Source organism: Pleurodeles waltl, chromosome 9, assembly GCF_031143425.1.
Source record: "Pleurodeles waltl isolate 20211129_DDA chromosome 9, aPleWal1.hap1.20221129, whole genome shotgun sequence".
Classification (NCBI taxonomy): domain Eukaryota; kingdom Metazoa; phylum Chordata; class Amphibia; order Caudata; family Salamandridae; genus Pleurodeles; species Pleurodeles waltl.
Genome location: NC_090448.1, coordinates 35,691,252 through 35,705,806, shown reverse-complemented (window position 1 = coordinate 35,705,806; position 14,555 = coordinate 35,691,252).

Genomic DNA, 14,555 nt, shown 5'->3' with positions numbered 1-14,555 from the left:
CTCTGGATGAAGATCTCTCGCTCTCACTTCCGAATGAAGATCTCTTGCTCTCAACTCTGGATGAAGATCTCTTGCTCTCACCACTGGATGAAGATCTCTTTCTCTCACCTCTGGATGAAGATCTCACTCTCACCACTGGATGAAGATCTCTCCGTCTCACCTCTGTATGAAGATCTGTCTCTCACCTCTGGATCAAGATCTTTTGCTCTCACCTCTGGATCAAGATCTCATGCTGTCACCTCTGGATGAAGATCTCTCGCTATCCCCTTTGGATGAGGATCTCTCAGGTTCTCACCTTTGGATGAAGATCTCTCAATCTCACCTCTGGATGAAGATCTCTCGCTCTCACTTCTGAATGAAGATCTCTTGCTCTCACCTCTGGATGAAGATCTCTTGCTCTCATCACTGGATGAAGATCTCTCACTCTCCCATTTGGATGAGAAATCTCTCAGATTTTCACTTCTGGATGAAGATCTCATGCTCACCACTGGATGAAGATCTCTCACTCTCACCTCTGTATGAAGATCTCTCACTCACCTCTGGATCAAGATCTTTTGCTGTCACCTCTGGATCAAGATCTCATGCTGTCACCTCTGGATCAAGATCTCTCACTCTCTCCTTTGGATGAGGATCTCTCAGGTACTCACCTCTGGATGAAAATCTCTCACCTCTGGATGAAGATCTCTCTCTCTCACTTCTGAATTAAGATCTCTTGCTCTCACCTCTGGATGAAGATCTCACTCTCACCACTGGATGAAGATCTCTCCATCTCACCTCTGTATGAAGATCTCTCACTCACCTCTGGATGAAGATCTTTTGCTCTCACTTCTGGATGAAGATCTCATGCTCTCACCTCTGGATGAAGATCTCTCGCTTTCCCCTTTGGATGAGGATCTCTCAGGTTCTCACTTCTGGTTGAAGATCTCTCACTCACCTCTGGATGAAGATCTTTTGCTCTCACTTCTGGATGAAGATCTCATGCTCTCACCTCTGGATGAAGATCTCTCGCTCTCCCCTTTGGATGCGGATCTCTCAGGTTCTCACTTCTGGTTGAAGATCTCTCGATCTCACTTCTAAATGAAGATCTCTTGCTCTCACCTCTGGATGAAGATCTCTCGATCTCACTTCTGAATGAAGATCTCTTGCTCGCACCTCTGGATGAAGATCTCTTTCTCTCACCTCTGGATGAAGATCTCACTCTCACCACTGGATGAACATCTCTCCGTCTCACCTCTGTATGAAGATCTCTCACTCACCTCTGGATGAAGATCTTTTGCTCTCACTTCTGGATGAAGATCTCATGCTCTCACCTCTGGATGAAGATCTCTCACTCTCCCCTTTGGATGAGGATCTCTCAGGTTCTCACTTCTGGATGAAGATCTCTCACTCTCACCTCTGGATGAAGATCTCTCGCTCTCACTTCTGAATGAAGATCTCTTGCTCTCAACTCTGGATGAAGATCTCTTGCTCTCACCACTGGATGAAGATCTCTTTCTCTCACCTCTGGATGAAGATCTCACTCTCACCACTGGATGAAGATCTCTCCGTCTCACCTCTGTATGAAGATCTGTCTCTCACCTCTGGATCAAGATCTTTTGCTCTCACCTCTGAAACAAGATCTCATGCTGTCACCTCTGGATGAAGATCTCTCGCTATCCCCTTTGGATGAGGATCTCTCAGGTTCTCACCTTTGGATGAAGATCTCTCAATCTCACCTCTGGATGAAGATCTCTCGCTCTCACTTCTGAATGAAGATCTCTTGCTCTCACCTCTGGATGAAGATCTCTTGCTCTCATCACTGGATGAAGATCTCTCACTCTCCCATTTGGATGAGAAATCTCTCAGATTTTCACTTCTGGATGAAGATCTCATGCTCACCACTGGATGAAGATCTCTCAATCTCACCTCTGTATGAAGATCTCTCACTCACCTCTGGATCAAGATCTTTTGCTGTCACCTCTGGATCAAGATCTCATGCTGTCACCTCTGGATCAAGATCTCTCACTCTCCCCTTTGGATGAGGATCTCTCAGGTACTCACCTCTGGATGAAGATCTCTCACTCTCACCTCTGGATGAAGATCTCTCTCTCTCACTTCTGAATTAAGATCTCTTGCTCTCACCTCTGGATGAAGATCTCACTCTCACCACTGGATGAAGATCTCTCCATCTCACCTCTGTATGAAGATCTCTCACTCACCTCTGGATGAAGATCTTTTGCTCTCACTTCTGGATGAAGATCTCATGCTCTCACCTCTGGATGAAGATCTCTCGCTTTCCCCTTTGGATGAGGATCTCTCAGGTTCTCACTTCTGGTTGAAGATCTCTCACTCACCTCTGGATGAAGATCTTTTGCTCTCACTTCTGGATGAAGATCTCATGCTCTCACCTCTGGATGAAGATCTCTCGCTCTCCCCTTTGGATGCGGATCTCTCAGGTTCTCACTTCTGGTTGAAGATCTCTCGATCTCACTTCTAAATGAAGATCTCTTGCTCTCACCTCTGGATGAAGATCTCTCGATCTCACTTCTGAATGAAGATCTCTTGCTCGCACCTCCGGATGAAGATCTCTTTCTCTCACATCTGGATGAAGATCTCACTCTCACCACTGGATGAACATCTCTCCGTCTCACCTCTGTATGAAGATCTCTCACTCACCTCTGGATGAAGATCTTTTGCTCTCACTTCTGGATGAAGATCTCATGCTCTCACCTCTGGATGAAGATCTCTCACTCTCCCCTTTGGATGAGGATCTCTCAGGTTCTCACTTCTGGATGAAGATCTCTCAATCTCACCTCTGGATGAAGATCTCCCGATCTCACTTCTGGATGAAGATCTCTTGCTCTCCCCTCTAGATGAGGATCTCTCAGGTTCTCACTTCTGGATGAAGATCTCTCAATCTCACCTCGGGATGAAGATCTCTCGATCTCACTTCTGAATGAAGATCTCTTGCTCTCACCTCTGGATGAAGATCTCTTGCTCTCACCTCTGGATGAAGATCTCTTGCTCTCACCTCTGGATGAAGATCTCACTCTCACCACTGGATGAAGATCTCTCCGTCTCACCTCTGTATGAAGATCTCTCACTCACCTCTGGATGAAGATCTCATGATCTCACCTCTGGATGAAGATCTCATGTTTCTCATGCTCTCACCTCTGGATGAAGATCGCATGCTCTCACCTCTGGATGAAGATCTCATGCTTTCACCTGTGGATGCAGTTCTTTCACACTCACCTGTGGATGAAGATCTCTCGCTCTCCTTTCTGAATGAAGATCTCTCACCTCTGGATGAAAATCTGTCATACTCTCACCTCTGGGTGAAGATGTCTCACACACCTCTGGTTGAAGATCTCTCACTCTTACCTGATGAAGATCTCTCGCTCACCTCTGTATAACGATCTCTCGGTCTCATTTCTGGATGAAGATCTCTTGCTCTCTCACCTCTGGATGAAGATCTCTCGCCCTCACCACTGTATGAAGATCTCATGCTCTGACCTGTAGATGAAGATCTCTCAACTCTGTATGAAGATCTCACTCTCACCGCTGGATGAAGATCTCCCACTCTCACCTCTGGATGAAGATCTCTTGCTCTCACTTCTGAATGAAGATCTCTTGCTCTCACCTCTGGATGAAGATCTCACTCTCACCACTGGATGAAGATCTCTCCGTCTCACCTCTGTATGAAGATCTGTCTCTCACCTCTGGATCAAGATCTTTTGCTCTCACCTCTGGATCAAGATCTCATGCTCTCACCTCTGGATGAAGATCTCTCGCTATCCCCTTTGGATGAGGATCTCTCAGGTTCTCACCTCTGGATGAAGATCTCTCAATCTCACCTCTGGATGAAGATCTCTCGCTCTCACTTCTGAATGAAGAACTCTTGCTCTCACCTCTGGATGAAGATCTCTTGCTCTCATCACTGGATGAAGATCTCTCACTCTCCCCTTTGGATGAGAAATCTCTCAGGTTTTCACTTCTGGATGAAGATCTCACGCTCACCACTGCATGAAGATCTCTCACTCTCACCTCTGTATGAAGATCGGTCACTCACCTCTGGATCAAGATCTTTTGCTCTCACTTCTGGATCAAGATCTCATGCTGTCACCTCTGGATCAAAATCTCTCGCTCTCCCCTTTGGATGAGGATCTCTCAGGTACTCACCTCTGGATGAAGATCTCTCACTCTCACCTCTGGATGAAGATCTCTCGCTCTCACTTCTGAATGAAGATCTCTTGCTCTCACCTCTGAATGAAGATCTCTTGCTCTCACCTCTGGATGAAGATCTCACTCTCACCACTGGATGAAGATCTCTCCATCTCACCTCTGTATGAAGATCTCTCACTCACCTCTGGATGAAGATCTTTTGCTCTCACTTTTGGATGAAGATCTCATGCTCTCACCTCTGGATGAAGATCTCTCGCTTTCCCCTTTGGATGAGGATCTCTCAGGTTCTCACTTCTGGTTGAAGATCTCTCACTCACCTCTGGATGAAGATCTTTTGCTCTCACTTCTGGATGAAGATCTCATGCTCTCACCTCTGGATGAAGATCTCTCGCTCTCCCCTTTAGATGCGGATCTCTCAGGTTCTCACTTCTGGTTGAAGATCTCTCGATCTCACTTCTAAATGAAGATCTCTTGCTCTCACCTCTGGATGAAGATCTCTCGATCTCACTTCTGGATGAAGATCTCTCGATCTCACTTCTGAATGAAGATCTCTTGCTCGCACCTCTGGATGAAGATCTCTTTCTCTCACCTCTGGATGAAGATCTCACTCTCACCACTGGATGAACATCTCTCTGTCTCACCTCTGTATGAAGATCTCTCACTCACCTCTGGATGAAGATCTTTTGCTCTCACTTCTGGATGAAGATCTCATGCTCTCACCTCTGGATGAAGATCTCTCACTCTCCCCTTTGGATGAGGATCTCTCAGGTTCTCACTTCTGGATGGAGATCTCTCAATCTCACCTCTGGATGAAGATCTCTCGATCTCACTTCTGGATGAAGATCTCTCGCTCTCCCCTCTGGATGAAGATCTCTTGCTCTCACCTCTGGATGAAGATCTCACTCTCACCACTGGATGAAGATCTCTCCATCTCACCTCTGTATGAAGATCTCTCACTCACCTCTGGATGAAGATCTTTTGCTCTCACTTCTGGATGAAGATCTCATGCTCTCACCTTTGGATGAAGATCTCTCGCTTTCCCCTTTGGATGAGGATCTCTCAGGTTCTCACTTCTGGTTGAAGATCTCTCACTCACCTCTGGATGAAGATCTTTTGCTCTCACTTCTGGATGAAGATCTCATGCTCTCACCTCTGGATGAAGATCTCTCGCTCTCCCCTTTAGATGCAGATCTCTCAGGTCCTCACTTCTGGTTGAAGATCTCTCGATCTCACTTCTAAATGAAGATCTCTTGCTCTCACCTCTGGATGAAGATCTCTCGATCTCACTTCTGGATGAAGATCTCTCGATCTCACTTCTGAATGAAGATCTCTTGCTCGCACCTCTGGATGAAGATCTCTTTCTCTCACCTCTGGATGAAGATCTCACTCTCACCACTGGATGAACATCTCTCCGTCTCACCTCTGTATGAAGATCTCTCACTCACCTCTGGATGAAGATCTTTTGCTCTCACTTCTGGATGAAGATCTCATGCTCTCACCTCTGGATGAAGATCTCTCACTCTCCCCTTTGGATAAGGATCTCTCAGGTTCTCACTTCTGGATGGAGATCTCTCAATCTCACCTCTGGATGAAGATCTCTCGATCTCAATTCTGGATGAAGATCTCTCGCTCTCCCCTCTGGATGAAGATCTCTTTCTCTCACCTCTGGATGAAGATCTCACTCTCACCACTGGATGAAGATCTCTTTGTCTCACCTCTGTATGAAGATCTGTCTCTCACCTCTGGATCAAGATCTTTTGCTCTCACCTCTGGATCAAGACCTCATGCTGTCACCTCTGGATGAAGATCTCTCGCTATCCCCTTTGGATGAGGATCTCTCAGGTTCTCACCTCTGGATGAAGATCTCTCAATCTCACCTCTGGATGAAGATCTCTCGCTCTCACTTCTGAATGAAGATCTCTTGCTCTCACCTCTGGATGAAGATCTCTTGCTCTCATCACTGGATGAAGATCTCTCACTCTCCCCTTTGGATGAGAAATCTCTCAGGTTTTCACTTCTGGATGAAGATCTCACGCTCACCACTGGATGAAGATCTCTCACTCTCACCTCTGTATGAAGATCGGTCACTCACCTCTGGATCAAGATCTTTTGCTCTCACTTCTGGATCAAGATCTCATGCTGTTACCTCTGGATCAAGATCTCTCGCTCTCCCCTTTGGATGAGGATCTCTCAGTTACTCACCTCTGGATAAAGATCTCTCACTCTCACCTCTGGATGAAGATCTCTCGCTCTCACTTCTGAATGAAGATCTCTTGCTCTCACCTCTGGATGAAGATCTCTTGCTCTCACCTCTGGATGAAGATCTCACTCTCACCACTGGATGAAGATCTCTCGATCTCACCTCTGTATGAAGATCTCTCACTCACCTCTGGATGAAGATCTTTTGCTCTCACTTCTGGATGAAGATCTCATGCTCTCCCCTCTGGATGAAGATCTCTCGCTTTCCCCTTTGGATGAGGATCTCTCAGGTTCTCACTTCTGGTTGAGGATCTCTCACTCACCTCTGGATGAAGATCTTTTGCTCTCACTTCTGGATGAAGATCTCATGCTCTCACCTCTGGATGAAGATCTCTCGCTCTCCCCTTTAGATGCGGATCTCTCAGGTTCTCACTTCTGGTTGAAGATCTCTCGATCTCACTTCTAAATGAAGATCTCTTGCTCTCACCTCTGGATGAAGATCTCTCGATCTCACTTCTGGATGAAGATCTCTCGATCTCACTTCTGAATGAAGATCTCTTGCTCGCACCTCTGGATGAAGATCTCTTTCTCTCACCTCTGGATGAAGATCTCACTCTCACCACTGGATGAACATCTCTCTGTCTCACCTCTGTATGAAGATCTCTCACTCACCTCTGGATGAAGATCTTTTGCTCTCACTTCTGGATGAAGATCTCATGCTCTCACCTCTGGATGAAGATCTCTCACTCTCCCCTTTGGATGAGGATCTCTCAGGTTCTCACTTCTGGATGGAGATCTCTCAATCTCACCTCTGGATGAAGATCTCTCGATCTCACTTCTGGATGAAGATCTCTCGCTCTCCCCTCTGGATGAAGATCTCTTGCTCTCACCTCTGGATGAAGATCTCACTCTCACCACTGGATGAAGATCTCTCCATCTCACCTCTGTATGAAGATCTCTCACTCACCTCTGGATGAAGATCTTTTGCTCTCACTTCTGGATGAAGATCTCATGCTCTCACCTTTAGATGAAGATCTCTCGCTTTCCCCTTTGGATGAGGATCTCTCAGGTTCTCACTTCTGGTTGAAGATCTCTCACTCACCTCTGGATGAAGATCTTTTGCTCTCACTTCTGGATGAAGATCTCATGCTCTCACCTCTGGATGAAGATCTCTCGCTCTCCCCTTTAGATGCAGATCTCTCAGGTCCTCACTTCTGGTTGAAGATCTCTCGATCTCACTTCTAAATGAAGATCTCTTGCTCTCACCTCTGGATGAAGATCTCTCGATCTCACTTCTGGATGAAGATCTCTCGATCTCACTTCTGAATGAAGATCTCTTGCTCGCACCTCTGGATGAAGATCTCTTTCTCTCACCTCTGGATGAAGATCTCACTCTCACCACTGGATGAACATCTCTCCGTCTCACCTCTGTATGAAGATCTCTCACTCACCTCTGGATGAAGATCTTTTGCTCTCACTTCTGGATGAAGATCTCATGCTCTCACCTCTGGATGAAGATCTCTCACTCTCCCCTTTGGATGAGGATCTCTCAGGTTCTCACTTCTGGATGGAGATCTCTCAATCTCACCTCTGGATGAAGATCTCTCGATCTCAATTCTGGATGAAGATCTCTCGCTCTCCCCTCTGGATGAAGATCTCTTTCTCTCACCTCTGGATGAAGATCTCACTCTCACCACTGGATGAAGATCTCTTCGTCTCACCTCTGTATGAAGATCTGTCTCTCACCTCTGGATCAAGATCTTTTGCTCTCACCTCTGGATCAAGACCTCATGCTGTCACCTCTGGATGAAGATCTCTCGCTATCCCCTTTGGATGAGGATCTCTCAGGTTCTCACCTCTGGATGAAGATCTCTCATTCTCACCTCTGGATGAAGATCTCTCGCTCTCACTTCTGAATGAAGATCTCTTGCTCTCACCTCTGGATGAAGATCTCTTGCTCTCATCACTGGATGAAGATCTCTCACTCTCCCCTTTGGATGAGAAATCTCTCAGGTTTTCACTTCTGGATGAAGATCTCACGCTCACCACTGGATGAAGATCTCTCACTCTCACCTCTGTATGAAGATCGGTCACTCACCTCTGGATCAAGATCTTTTGCTCTCACTTCTGGATCAAGATCTCATGCTGTCACCTCTGGATCAAGATCTCTCGCTCTCCCCTTTGGATGAGGATCTCTCAGGTACTCACCTCTGGATGAAGATCTCTCGCTCTCACTTCTGAATGAAGATCTCTTGCTCTCACCTCTGGATGAAGATCTCTTGCTCTCACCTCTGGATGAAGATCTCACTCTCACCACTGGATGAAGATCTCTCGATCTCACCTCTGTATGAAGATCTCTCACTCACCTCTGGATGAAGATCTTTTGCTCTCACTTCTGGATGAAGATCTCATGCTCTCCCCTCTGGATGAAGATCTCTCGCTTTCCCCTTTGGATGAGGATCTCTCAGGTTCTCACTTCTGGTTGAAGATCTCTCACTCACCTCTGGATGAAGATCTTTTGCTCTCACTTCTGGATGAAGATCTCATGCTCTCACCTCTGGATGAAGATCTCTCGCTCTCCCCTTTAGATGCAGATCTCTCAGGTTCTCACTTCTGGTTGAAGATCTCTCGATCTCACTTCTAAATGAAGATCTCTTGCTCTCACCTCTGGATGAAGATCTCTTGATCTCACTTCAAGATGAAGATCTCTCGATCTCACTTCTGAATGAAGATGTCTTGCTCGCACCTCTGGATCAAGATCTCTTTCTCTCACCTCTGGATCAAGATCTCGCTCTCACCACTGGATGAACATCTCTCCGTCTCACCTCTGTATGATGATCTCTCACTCACCTCTGGATGAAGATCTTTTGCTCTCACTTCTGGATGAAGATCTCATGCTCTCACCTCTGGATGAAGATCTCTCACTCTCCCCTTTGGATGAGGATCTCTCAGGTTCTCACTTCTGGATGGAGGTCTCTCAATCTCACCTCTGGATGAAGATCTCTCGATCTCACTTCTGAATGAAGATCTCTCGCTCTCCCCTCTGGATGAGGATCTCTCAGGTTCTCACTTCTGGATGAAGATCTCTCAATCTCACCTCGGGATGAAGATCTCTCGATCTTACTCCTGAATGAAGATCTCTTGCTCTCACCTCTGGATGAAGATCTCTTGCTCTCACCTCTGGATGAAGATCTCTTGCTCTCACCTCTGGATGAAGATCTCACTCTCAGCACTGGATGAAGATCTCTTCATCTCACCTCTGTATGAAGATCTCTCACTCACCTCTGGATGAAGATGTTTTGCTCTCACCTCTGGATGAAGATCTCATGTTTCTCATGCTCTCACCTCTGGATGAAGATTGCATGCTCTCACCTCTGGATAAAGATTGCATGCTCTCACCTCTGGATGAAGATCTCATGCATTAACCTTTGGATGCAGTTCTTTCGCACTCACCTGTGGATCAAGATCTCTCGCTCTCCTTTCTGAATGAAGATCTCTCACCTCTGGATGAAAATCTGTCATACTCTCACCTCTGGGTGAAGATGTCTCACACACCTCTGGTTGAAGATCTCTCGCTCTTACCTCATGAAGATCTCTCGCTCACCTCTGTATAACGATCTCTCGGTCTCATTTCTGGATGAAGATCTCTTGCTCTCTCACCTCTGGATGAAGATCAATCGCTCTCACTTCTGTATGAAGATCTCATGCTCTGACCTGTAGATGAAGATCTCTCACTCTCAACTCTGTAGGAAGATCTCACTCTCACCACTGGATGAAGATCTCTCACTCTCACCTCTGGATGAAGATCTCTCGCTCTCACTTCTGAATGAAGATCTCTTGCTCTCACCTCTGGATGAAGATCTCACTCTCACCACTGGATGAAGAGCTCTCCATCTCACCTCTGTATGAAGATCTCTCACTCACCTCTGGATGAAGATCTTTTGCTCTCACTTTTGGATGAAGATCTCATGCTCTCACCTCTGGATGAAGATCTCTCGCTTTCCCCTTTGGATGAGGATCTCTCAGGTTCTCACTTCTGGTTGAAGATCTCTCACTCACCTCTGGATGAAGATCTTTTGCTCTCACTTCTGGATGAAGATCTCATGCTCTCACCTCTGGATGAAGATCTCTCGCTCTCCCCTTTAGATGCGGATCTCTCAGGTTCTCACTTCTGGTTGAAGATCTCTCGATCTCACTTCTAAATGAAGATCTCTTGCTCTCACCTCTGGATGAAGATCTCTCGATCTCACTTCTGGATGAAGATCTCTCGATCTCACTTCTGAATGAAGATCTCTTGCTCGCACCTCTGGATGAAGATCTCTTTCTCTCACCTCTGGATGAAGATCTCACTCTCACCACTGGATGAACATCTCTCCGTCTCACCTCTGTATGAAGATCTCTCACTCACCTCTGGATGAAGATCTTTTGCTCTCACTTCTGGATGAAGATCTCATGCTCTCACCTCTGGTCTCACCTCTCACTCTCCCCTTTGGATGAGGATCTCTCAGGTTCTCACTTCTGGATGGAGATCTCTCAATCTCACCTCTGGATGAAGATCTCTCGCTCTCCCCTCTGGATGAGGATCTCTCAGATTCTCACTTCTGGATGAAGATCTCTCAATCTCACCTCGGGATGAAGATCTCTCGCTCTCACTTCTGAATGAAGATCTCTTGCCCTCACCTCTGGATGAAGATCTCTTGCTCTCACCTCTGGATGAAGATCTCTTTCTCTCACCTCTGGATGAAGATCTCACTCTCACCACTGGATGAAGATCTCTCCGTCTCACCTCTGTATGAAGATCTCTCACTCACCTCTGGATGAAGATCTTTTGCTCTCACTTCTGGATGAAGATCTCATCCTCTCACCTCTGGATGAAGATCTCTCACTCTCCCCTTTGGATGAGGATCTCTCAGGTTCTCACTTCTGGATGAAGATCTCTCAATCTCACCTCTGGATGAAGATCTCTCGATCTCACTTCTGGATGAAGATTTCTCGCTCTCCCCTCTGGATGAGGATCTCTCAGGTTCTGACTTCTGGATGAAGATCTCTCAATCTCACCTCGGGATGAAGATCTCTCAATCTCACTTCTGAATGAAGATCTCTTGCTCTCACCTCTGGATGAAGTTCTTTTGCTCTGACCTCTGGATGAAGATCTCACTCTCACCACTGGATGAAGATCTCTCCGTCTCACCTCTGTATGAAGATCTCTCACTCACCTCTGGATGAAGATCTTTTGCTCTCGCTTCTGGATGAAGATCCCATGCTCTCACCTCTGGATGAAGATCTCTTGCTCTCCCCTTTGGATGAGGATCTCCCAGGTTCTCACTTCTGGAAGAAGATCTCTCAATCTCAACTCTGGATGAAGATCTCTCGCTCTCACCTCTGGATGAAGATCTCTTGCTCTTACCTCTGGATGAAGATCTCTCGCTCTCACCTCTGGATGAAGATCTCATGCTCTCACCTCTGGATGAAGATCTCATGTTTCTCATTCTCTCACCTCTGGATGAAGATCGAATGCTCTCACCTCTGCATGAAGATCTCATGCTTTCACCTGTGGATGCAGTTCTTTCGCACTCACCTGTGGATGAAGATCTCTCGCTCTCCTTTCTGAATGAAGATCTCTCAATCTCACCACTGGATGAAGATCTCTCGCTCTCCCCTTTGGATGAGGATCTCTCAGGTTCTCACTTCTGAATGAAGATATCTCAATCTCACCTCTGTATGAAGATCTCTCAATCTCACCTCTGTATGAAGATCTCTCGCTCTCACCCCTGGATGAAGATCTCTTCCTCTCACCCCTGGATGAAGATCTCACTCTCAGCACTGGATGAAGATCAATCCGTCTCACCTCTGTATGAAGATCTCTCGATCTCACTTCTGGATGAAGACCTCTTGCTCTCACCTCTGGATGAAGATCTCTTGCTCTCACCTCTGGATGAAGATCTCACTCTCACCACTGGATGAAGATCTCTCACTCTCACCTCTGGATGAAGATCTCTCGCTCTAACTTCCGAATGAAGATCTCTTGCTCTCAACTCTGGATGAAGATCTCTTGCTCTCACCACTGGATGAAGATCTCTTTCTCTCACCTCTGGATGAAGATCTCACTCTCACCACTGGATGAAGATCTCTCCGTCTCACCTCTGTATGAAGATCTGTCTCTCACCTCTGGATCAAGATCTTTTGCTCTCACCTCTGGATCAAGATCTCATGCTGTCACCTCTGGATGAAGATCTCTCGCTATCCCCTTTGGATGAGGATCTCTCAGGTTCTCACCTTTGGATGAAGATCTCTCAATCTCACCTCTGGATGAAGATCTCTCGCTCTCACTTCTGAATGAAGATCTCTTGCTCTCACCTCTGGATGAAGATCTCTTGCTCTCATCACTGGATGAAGATCTCTCACTCTCCCATTTGGATGAGAAATCTCTCAGATTTTCACTTCTGGATGAAGATCTCATGCTCACCACTGGATGAAGATCTCTCACTCTCACCTCTGTATGAAGATCTCTCACTCACCTCTGGATCAAGATCTTTTGCTGTCACCTCTGGATCAAGATCTCATGCTGTCACCTCTGGATCAAGATCTCTCACTCTCTCCTTTGGATGAGGATCTCTCAGGTACTCACCTCTGGATGAAGATCTCTCACTCTCACCTCTGGATGAAGATCTCTCTCTCTCACTTCTGAATTAAGATCTCTTGCTCTCACCTCTGGATGAAGATCTCACTCTCACCACTGGATGAAGATCTCTCCATCTCACCTCTGTATGAAGATCTCTCACTCACCTCTGGATGAAGATCTTTTGCTCTCACTTCTGGATGAAGATCTCATGCTCTCACCTCTGGATGAAGATCTCTCGCTCTCCCCTTTGGATGCGGATCTCTCAGGTTCTCACTTCTGGTTGAAGATCTCTCGATCTCACTTCTAAATGAAGATCTCTTGCTCTCACCTCTGGATGAAGATCTCTCGATCTCACTTCTGAATGAAGATCTCTTGCTCGCACCTCTGGATGAAGATCTCTTTCTCTCACCTCTGGATGAAGATCTCACTCTCACCACTGGATGAACATCTCTCCGTCTCACCTCTGTATGAAGATCTCTCACTCACCTCTGGATGAAGATCTTTTGCTCTCACTTCTGGATGAAGATCTCATGCTCTCACCTCTGGATGAAGATCTCTCACTCTCCCCTTTGGATGAGGATCTCTCAGGTTCTCACTTCTGGATGAAGATCTCTCAATCTCACCTCTGGATGAAGATCTCTCGATCTCACTTCTGGATGAAGATCTCTTGCTATCCCCTCTAGATGAGGATCTCTCAGGTTCTCACTTCTGGATGAAGATCTCTCAATCTCACCTCGGGATGAAGATCTCTCGATCTCACTTCTGAATGAAGATCTCTTGCTCTCACCTCTGGATGAAGATCTCTTGCTCTCACCTCTGGATGAAGACCTCTTGCTCTCACCTCTGGATGAAGATCTCACTCTCACCACTGGATGAAGATCTCTCCGTCTCACCTCTGTATGAAGATCTCTCACTCACCTCTGGATGAAGATCTCATGATCTCACCTCTGGATGAAGATCTCATGTTTCTCATGCTCTCACCTCTGGATGAAGATCGCATGCTCTCACCTCTGGATGAAGATCTCATGCTTTCACCTGTGGATGCAGTTCTTTCACACTCACCTGTGGATGAAGATCTCTCGCTCTCCTTTCTGAATGAAGATCTCTCACCTCTGGATGAAAATCTGTCATACTCTCACCTCTGGGTGAAGATGTCTCACACACCTCTGGTTGAAGATCTCTCGCTCTTACCTGATGAAGATCTCTCGCTCACCTCTGTATAACGATCTCTCGGTCTCATTTCTGGATGAAGATCTCTTGCTCTCTCACCTCTGGATGAAGATCTCTCGCTCTCACCACTGTATGAAGATCTCATGCTCTGACCTGTAGATGAAGATCTCTCGCTCTCAACTCTGTATGAAGATCTCACTCTCACCGCTGGATGAAGATCTCCCACTCTCACCTCTGGATGAAGATCTCTTGTTCTCACTTCTGAATGAAGATCTCTTGCTCTCACCTCTGGATGAAGATCTCACTCTCACCACTGGATGAAGATCTCTCCGTCTCACCTCTGTATGAAGATCTGTCTCTCACCTCTGGATCAAGATCTTTTGCTCTCACCTCTGGATCAAGA